At 36.4% G+C, this 9548-nt stretch overlaps 2 pseudogenes; one reads left to right on the forward strand and one right to left on the reverse strand.

Annotated features, from left to right (window-relative positions):
- Window positions 1-218: 218 nt before the first annotated feature.
- LOC128578973 (asparagine--tRNA ligase, cytoplasmic-like) lies at window positions 219-1127 on the reverse strand (annotated as a pseudogene).
- A 1071-nt stretch (window positions 1128-2198) lies between these two features.
- Window positions 2199-3579, forward strand: LOC128578974 (chromodomain Y-like protein; annotated as a pseudogene).
- Window positions 3580-9548: the final 5969 nt, after the last annotated feature.

Consider the following 9548-nt stretch of genomic DNA (forward strand, 5'->3'; position numbering starts at 1 on the left):
TTGGGTTGAGTTAGTGCACTATACTTGCTGCAGGTGATTTTAAGAATTTATCACAGCTCAGGTCCTTCAATTGGTTCATGAGGTCTTCAAAGGTTAGGAAAAGAACACTTGGTTTCCACATGAGTATATTCAGTCACATGCCTTCGGGCTATGGATTGTTCTTCCCTGTAAGTCTGTGTGAAACAAAAAACATCTCCTGGGGCTGGAATGCTCCAATCTCAAGATACAACTGAGAGGACTGAGGAAAAAAAAAAAAAAGCCTCCTTCCTGCAAAAGTCAAACTGGAAGAGTATGCCACCATCTTCAACTTGAATTGGCACTAATGTTGGCAGAATAACTTCAAAGTACCCCCTATCAAAAAAGTGATCTCTCAGACACTTGGTGACCATGACTTGTGCTTTTAGGCATTTGGACATGTTTTCTCCTCCCATCATCATGTGTTTATTGTTGAGCTGGATGTCAACACCAGACTCTTTGTGAGCAAGTTATCAGTTCCTCCAGTGGGGGCCATCCCAAGCAATTCCCAGAAGTCACAGTTCAGTTCACGGTCCCCTGGAACCTTTTTGCCTTTTGGGGTAAGATTTAGCATTGCATACTCAGCAATACTACTGTCAGTAGACAAGACTACTCCATATAACACTGACACAACTCATCAGACAAGATGCACTGAATATAACCTGTACCATCTTGCAACACCAGAAACATTAAATTCTTTCCTTGCCCATAAAACCTGTGTTCTCAGATAAAAACTTTCATACTTTAGCCTCTATGTCTTTCTAATGGGCTTATGTTCACAGAATTTGCCTCTGGAAGACTTGGATCATTTCTAATGGCAATCTTTTATGCTTCTTCTATGTTATTTTCTCTTCATAAATTATCTTCTGCCTCTTTCTTTTCCTGGGTTTTGCTCTTTCTTCATTCCCTATGTTACATTTTTTTTTTAATGTTCTCCATCTGTGTTTTAGAAATAACATCCCACATCTTATTTCCTTTTTGTGACTACAGAAATAGTAGAAAATGGTTATTTTTCTACAGTCATCAAAACCTTGAGATTTGTTTTAAATGGTTTCATCTCCCATAGCATTGTTGTGCTGTAGATCTGAGACATACAGTTCTGCTAGCACCATCCCTGCGGTTGCTCTGGTGAACATCAAATCTTGGACAACCACTACCTTATTACTCCAACGTGCACTAGAGGCCAGGAAATTGCAAATTGACATCACAATTTGAGACTACCACATTTCAATCAGAATAGCCATTATTATTATTGTTTTTTATTGTTGGAGACTCACTGAGAGTACCAACATCCAGGTTACACTAAATGCATTTGTCAGTCAAAGTCCCTCTTATAAATGTGTTTTTCCCCAAAAGCTGTGCCAAACACCATGACCCCTACCCCAATACTGCCTCCCTCTCTCCATTCCTGCATTGTCATTATGAAGTCTAAAGCAATATGTTGGCATGGCTGTAGTAAACAGCCACTAAGTGAAATAGGCTAATTCACTCACAGTACTGGGCTTCAGCAATGGGAACAGGAAGCACACAACATGCAGAGAACCAACTAAAACAAAGTGTCGGACACCTCAACCCTGCCCCTCCTGCCTGGCGGTGACTTTGTCATCCACCATGGTTTCCAAGGATATGTAGGAGATTGAAAGAATTGTTAAAAAAAAAAAAAAGGAAAAACAAAAAAGGAAGATAGAGTACTTGATTGGTGGAATGGCTACAATAGCCGTTATGACACTTGGGAGCCACAGCAGCACCTGATGAACTGTGAGGAATGATCCATGGTTTTAACAGGTGCCACACCAAAAAGCAGAAAGAAAGTATGTTGATCAGAATACATAGGACCTCTAAAACCAATGCTAGGAACACATCTCCAAATCAACTAACAGCAACTTTTCTTTTTTTTTTTTTGTAGAGACAAGAGTCTCACTGTACTGACCTCGGGTAGAGTGCCATGGAATCAACATGGTTCACAGCAACCTCTAACTCTTGGGCTTATGCGATTCTCTTGCCTCATCCTCCCGAGCAGCTAGGACTACAGGTGCCCGCCACAACACCCGGCTGTTATCTTTTCTAAAACCTCTTCTAAGGCACAAGTGATTGGCAATGGCCATATATCTAAAAATAACCAGTTGTTTTGCTGCCAGTCAGTTAAGAAAAAACACAGCTAAATACTTCTCCAGCAAGAAAGTATGGAGCTAATAAAGTCAGGTAATAGGATACTTGCGCCTGAGAGACACATTAAGAACAAATCGTCAGTGGGCAGCTTTCAGATTGAGAGCTCCAAGAAATAGGATTCAATATAGCAAGTTCAAGAAGACACAATGTCACCTGAGATAACGAAAGAGAAGCTGGTCGAAACTCTTTTAGGCCCTAGTGCAGAGCAGGCCCGGATTGGGAGCAGGCCCTAGATACACCCACTGGTGCCTCAGGTGCCTGGCTCTGTAACTGAAGCTAAGAACACAGGCTTAGCCATGAATGGGAAAGGTACATCTCCCTCAAAGGTTGGATTAACACTCAATGGAACAACCAATATATAAATATCTGTTATAGTATAGACAACCAGGAAAAGAAAATTTATTGATGACAGAAGAGACTATCATTTTGACAGGTGGTTGCATTTCAGTCCAACATGAGGCAAACAGAAAGTGTGTACAGATACAGATATATTGTTTTTAGGAAGCAGGATGGATTCACCCACATCTTTTTATCCACAATCATCAGAGAATAACTCTCTAAATCCAGAGGTAATGAAATAAGTCCAGAGTGCCCTCTGACAAGTGGCTGCCAAAGACAGCAAGCTCGTTCTACTTAACGCAGTTGACAGTGTATTTTGTTGCAGACCTGACTTGATTTTATTTTATAAGGCATTTAACAGAAGACAGAAAAAAAGAATGCACTAACATGGTGGAAACTTTAAGAAACATTGTGAATACTTTTTCATTCACTTAAGAAGCCCATTCTTATAGCTGTAAATGTACCACTGTTCATTAGACTAGGAGCATCCATACTGCCTCTTTGTGATGTGCTTTGGGCTAATAAAAAGCTATTTTTCATACACACTATACTTCCTTCAGACAGAGTCCAGATGGCTGTTCTACCTGAATTTTTCCTAAGATTGTGGGAGGAGTATCTGAAAATGAAATATTGCTCTGCAGGCGGAAGCTGACCACACAGGACGCATATAATTGTTCTGGCCCAGGACCTTCACCCAGGAAGTCATGGTTTTAATTAAGGAGCTTGCCCCTTGTGATCCAGTTGTGCTGGAGGAATTCAAAGTTCTTGTGTGCTGGAACATGAAGATGGAGCTGGAACATGCCAATGAGAGGGAATGTGAAGTACTAAAGAAAATCTGGAGCTCTACCCAGGTTGACAGACTCCATGTTAAAGTACTTGCAGAGAAAAATTGATGACTTTTTTGCCAGGCTGCCTGCCAATAATCATAAATTTTCTCCAAGTGGCCCTAGTTCATCCTCACAGCCTGAAACATGCTCTCATGCTTGGAAACAGGGCTGGAAAACATCTAAGCTATTCATTGATCAAGAAGGTTTTAAGTACTATAACTTGGAATAAATAATTACAAAGCTTCCTCGTCTAAAAATGATGTTTTATACACACACACACACACACACACACACACACAAGTATAAAAGTATAACATGAGCTCTAAATTGCTACTGGAAGGTCTCCTTTTCATTTTCTTTGGCTACTACTGTGTAAAAGATGGCTGTGTTTCATTGCTTTTGTATGCTGGAAGAATCTGGAGTAATGTTTGTTTTGTTAATTTTTCCCTCCTAATACAGAGAATATAAAGGGGTATTAGCCAGACTCACCATAGCTGAGACATTGCTTTTCTACCCAAGAAGGTATGGACACCTCTGATAGAAAATACTACATCAAAAATAAAACTTTTCTTTAGAATATGTGTTTCATTTAATAAAATAAAAAATCATCAAATCATAACTGTATACATTAATTCATTTATGTGGTACAATGTGCTGATACAATATAAAATTTGGAATGCTTACATCAAATTGGTTAACATAGCTTTCATCTCACTTAATTATTGTTTTAAGACATTTACACTCTACTCTTAATAGATTTAACAAGTACCCATGAAATATGCACCATAGATGAGGTCCAGCCAATTACTCTTCCTCCACCTAACAAACCCCTCCAATATCCTCCTCTTCTCTTCTTCATCCTGGAATACAATTTTGTTTTATCTTTCATATGAAAGTATGGGTGAGTTAATATTAGTTTCATAATAGTACAGAGTACATCAGATACTTTTTCTTCCAATCTTCAGATACTTTACTGAGAAGAAGATGTTTCAAATCCATGCATGTAAACATATAAGAGGCAAATCCTCCATTTTTTTTTTTTTGCCGGGGCTGGGTTTGAACCCGCCACCTCCAGCATATGGGACCGGCGCCCTACTCCTTGAGCCACAGGCGCTGCCCCCTCCATTTTTTTTTTTTTAAGGCTGCACAATATCCATGATGTACATATACCACAATTTATTAATCCATTCATGGGTCAATGGGCACTTGAATTGTTTCCAGGACTGCAATTATGAATTGGGCTACAATAAACATGCTGGTGCAAATATCTTTGTTCTAAAGTGATTTTTGGTCTTCTCAATATATATCAAGTAGACAAATTACAGGATCAAATGGCAGGTGTACTTTTAAATCCCTAAGTGTTCTCCAAACTTCTTTCCAAAAGGAATGTATCAGCTTGCCTTTGCAAAAGCTGTGCAGAAGTGTTCTTTTTCCCCACATCCATGCTAATATTGTAGTTTTTGGATTTTGTTGTGTGGGCTAATCTTACTGGAGTTAGATGATATCTCAAAGTTGTTTTAATTTGCATTTCCCTGATGATTAAACATGATGAGCATTTTCTCATGTGTCTGAGAAAATGTCATTTTTGATGAAATTTCTGGTGAAGCCTCTTGCCCACAATGAAATGGGATCACTTGTTTTTTCCTTATTAGTAAGGTTGAGTTCTCTATGGATTCTGGTTATCAAACCTTTGTCAAAAAGATGACCTGCAAAAATATTCTTCCATTCTGAGGGCAGTTTGCTTGCCTTACTTACTGTGTCCTTGGCTGGGCAGGAGCTCTTTAGTCTGATTAGATTTTAGTAAAATAATTTTGGTGTTGCTTCAATTGCCTGGAGGGTCCTCCACAAACAACATTCCCCTACATTCTCTCCATGTACATTTACAGTTTACATTGTACTTTGTACGATGCACTTGAAAATAGTCCTACATTTTCTATTACTAAGTATGTATTAAGTTTAAATTTTTTTTTCTTTTTTTTTTTGGCTGGGGCTGGGTTTGAACCCGCCACCTCCGGCATATGGGACTGGCGCCCTGCCCGCTGAGCCACAGGCGCCGCCCTAAGTTTAAATATTTTATCTGGTGAGAATCAACCTTTGTTAATGATGAAACGTTTGGTCCAGTGTCAGTCTTCAACAAGTCACCAGCCAATTCACCTCAACACCATTTTTTAAATAGGGGATATTTCTTCAAATTTATATTGTGATAGGATTATAAAAGATCAAATGATGATAAGTGTCTGGGTTCAACTCTTGTTTCTCTATTTTGTGTCATGCAACTACCTTTCTATTTTTGTTTCAGTACCATGCTGTTTTGATCACTATAGAATTATAGTATAGCCTGAAGTCTGGTAGCATGATTCCTCCTGATTTGTTTTTATTTCTGATAAATGTCTTGGGTATTTGTGTTTTTTTCTGAGTCATATAAAATGGTACTATTTTTTTCCAGATCTTGAAGGGATGACAGTGGTGATTAAATAGAGATTATAATAAATTTGTATATTGCTTTGGGTAATATAGACATTATAAGGATGTTAATTTTTCCCAGCAATGAGCATGATATATATTTTTCATTTGTTAACTTCTTCAGCTATTTCTTTCCTCCAGAGTTTCATATTTCTCTTACACAGATTTTTCACACCCTTTGGTAGGTAAATTCTAAAATATTTCATCTTCTTTGGCACTGCTATAAAAGGAATAGTGTCCTTGGGTGTTTTTTCAGCTTGACTATTGTTATAAAAGCTACTGATTTATGAGTATTGATTTTGTGTCCTGAAAAACTGCTGTATTCCTTTATCACTTCTGAGAGTTTTATAGTTGAGTCCCTGGGGTTTTCTAGGTATACAATATTATCATCTGCAAAGAGTGAGAGTTTGATATCCTCTTACCCTATTCTGAAACACTTGATCACATTCTCTTGCCTGTTTGTAATGTTTATGGCTTCCATCAGTTTAAGAAATGTTCCTTCTATACCTATTTTCTTAAATGTTCTGATTATGAAAGAATGCTGGATATTAACAAAAGCTTTCTATGAATTAGTTGAGAGAATCATATGGTCTTTGTTCTTTAGTTTATTTATGTGATGTATTATATTTATAGATATCCATTTCTTGAACCAAGATTGAGAACCTGGGGTAAAACCAACTTCATTGTGGTGTATAATTTGTTTTATGTGTGGCTTGATTCTGTTTGCTAGCATCTTTTGAATATTTTTGCATATCTTTTTATTGCAGATTTTGGTCTATAATTCTCATTTTGTGTTGGGTCTTTTCCTGGTTTGAGAATCAGGGTGATACTTATTTTGTACAATGCACTTGAAAGGAGTTTTATTTTTACTATGTTTTGGAAAAAGTTATATAACAGAGGTACTAGTTCCTATCTAAAGGTTTGGTAGAAGTCTGACATGAAGCCAATAGTTCCAAATTTTTCTTTTGGAAGAGATTTTGTACATTTGATGCTATTTCCCTACTTAATGTAGTTCTATTCCACATTTCCAATTCTTTCTAGCTGAGTCTAAGAAGATACCATGCTTCTAGATATTGACCTATTTCCTGTAGATTTTCATTTTTCTGACAATAGAGTTTTTAATAGTATTCATTAGGGTGTTTTATTCTTAAATTTCTGAGGTGTCTGATATTATTTTGCCTTTATCATTGCTGATTGATGATATTAGGGATTTTAATTTACTGTTTCTTGGTTAGGTTAGCCAAAGGTTTATCAATTTTCTTATTTTTTCCAAAAACCCAACTTTTTGAAATGTTGATCTCTTGAATGACTCTTTTGTTTTCAGTTTCACTTAATTCTGCCCTAATTTTGGTTATTTCTTTCTTCTGCTGTGTTTGTGGTTGAAATGTTCTTCCCTTTCCAGTTTCTTGAGATGGTCCATTAAGTTGTTGTCTTCCTCTCTTTCCAAAGACTTGAGGAAGGCTTGCAATGCTACAATTTTCCCTCTGACTGCCTTTGCAGTATTTTACAGGTCATGGTAATTTGAGTCATTATAATTTTGTTATGAAAATGTGGTCATTTCCTTCTTCATCTCATCTATGACCCAGGTGTCATTCATCATAAAGTTATTTTGTTTCCATGTGTTTGTTTTAGTATGAAGATTCCTGTTGTTGTTGAGTTTAACTTTTATTCTGTGATAGTCCAGGAAAATACAAGGAATAATTTACATTCTTTTAAATTTGCTAATGTTAGACTTGTGAGTTTTGGAGTATGTTCCTTGGGCTGATAAACATTATGTGTATTCATTTTTATTAGGATGAAATGATCTATAATGTCTGTTAAGTCCATTTGTTGTAGGGTCAAGGTTAAGTCTAATATTTCTTTGTTTAGTTTATTCTTGAAGGATATATCTAACACTGCCAAAGAGGTGTTAAAATCTCTGACTATTATGGTGCAGGAAGATATCCAATTTTTCACGTCTGTTAGAGTTTCCTTTGTAAATTGAGGAGTATTCTTGATGGGCACATAAATGTTAATAACTGAAATCTCTTCATGTTGAGTATTTCCCTTGACAAATATAAAGTGATCATCCTTATCTTTCCTTACCTTTGTTGGTTTAAGGGCAATTGTATCTGTGAGTAAAATTTCAACCCCCTATTTTTTTCTGATTTTCATTTTCCTGAATTACAGATGTTCATCCCTTCACCCTGACTCTATTTTTATCCTTTAAGGTAAGATGAGACTCTTGTATGCAGCAGATATCTGGTCTGAGTTTATTCATTCAGTCAGCCAACCTGTGCCTCTTTAGAGGAGAATTTAAACCATTCATATTAATTTAGAGAAGTAATAAGCTTGGTAGTGTTTTTGGTGTCATATTTTTCAAATGTCCAGTAGACACTTTTAATATTTTCACCTGTGTGGAAGTTGGGTTTTTTCAATAATTTCTGAGTGAGTTTACTTTGGTGGTATAACATTGTGCTGGTTAGTGTTGAAGATGGGTCTGAGACTATCCTGGAGAGCTGGTTTAGTTATGGCAAATTTCTTCTACATGTGTATTTCATTAGAGTATTTAATTTCTTTATTGCAAATAAAATTGTGTTTAGCTGGACACAGGATTCTGGGCTGAAAGTTGTTTTGCTTTAGGAGATTGTAGGTCAATAAGCATCTTCTTCTGGCTTCATAAGTCTCAACTGAGAGATTTTCAGTTATTCTCATGATCTTCACCTTGTAGGTTATAATTTTCCTAGGTCTGGGTGATTGCAGAATTTTCTCCTTCATATTAACTTAGGGAAAATTAATGACAATGTTTCTAGAAGATGCTTTATTTGGTAATGTTGTGGTGGCATGATAGCTTTCATATCAAATCCATAAATTAGTTTCATAGTAGTGCTGTGTACATTGGATACTTTTTCTTTCATTCTTGAGATACTTTACTAAGAAGAATGTGTTCCAGCTCCATCCATGTAAACATGAAAGAGGTAAAGTCTCCATCTTTCTTTAAGGCTGCATAGTATCCCATGGTATACATATACGACAATTTATTAATGCATTTTTGGATCTATAGGCACTTGGGCTTTTTCCATAACTTAGCAATTATGAATTTGGCTGCAATAAACATTCTAGTATAAATATCTTTATTATGATGTGATTTTTGGCACACTACTAAATGCAGAAAATCCTTTGGAAGAAAAACTACTTCCTATTTGACATTTAATGTTCTTGGTCTCTACTTTTATGTTCATACACTGAGTACAGTATTTTGTCCAAGAATTTCCTGTGTGAATAGACATGTGCATTCTTTTAGGAGTGGGCACTGATTCCAGACTACAGATGCCTATTATAAGTTAGGCTTCAAAGCTTGCAGTCATACTGATTAAAGACATTTCTCTTTTTGGTACCTAAATATTGTGAAAACAAAGTGTAGCTTGTTGGGGTTATGGGGATCTCAGTTCACCAAACCCTATTAACCTGGTTTGATTACTCAGCTGAGCTAGAAAATTCAACAAAAGCACACACCAGTAAATAAAAGAAAATATAAATAAAAACTATGAATAAGCACAAGGAGTATGAATAGATAACAAAAGTATCCTACACAAGTTTTAGTTTAACAAAACATTTTATTTTAGAAAAATGTTAAGTTTACAGAACGTCCAAAGAGAAGTGGCAGTGGGTTCCTCACATGGTGAAAAAATGGTGATGCAAAGGCAGTGCAAAAGCATAAATATCACTTCCTTTCAGTTTGAAATTTGTTGCAGC

The sequence above is a fragment of the Nycticebus coucang genome, chromosome Y, assembly GCF_027406575.1.
Source record: "Nycticebus coucang isolate mNycCou1 chromosome Y, mNycCou1.pri, whole genome shotgun sequence".
NCBI classification, from domain to species: domain Eukaryota; kingdom Metazoa; phylum Chordata; class Mammalia; order Primates; family Lorisidae; genus Nycticebus; species Nycticebus coucang.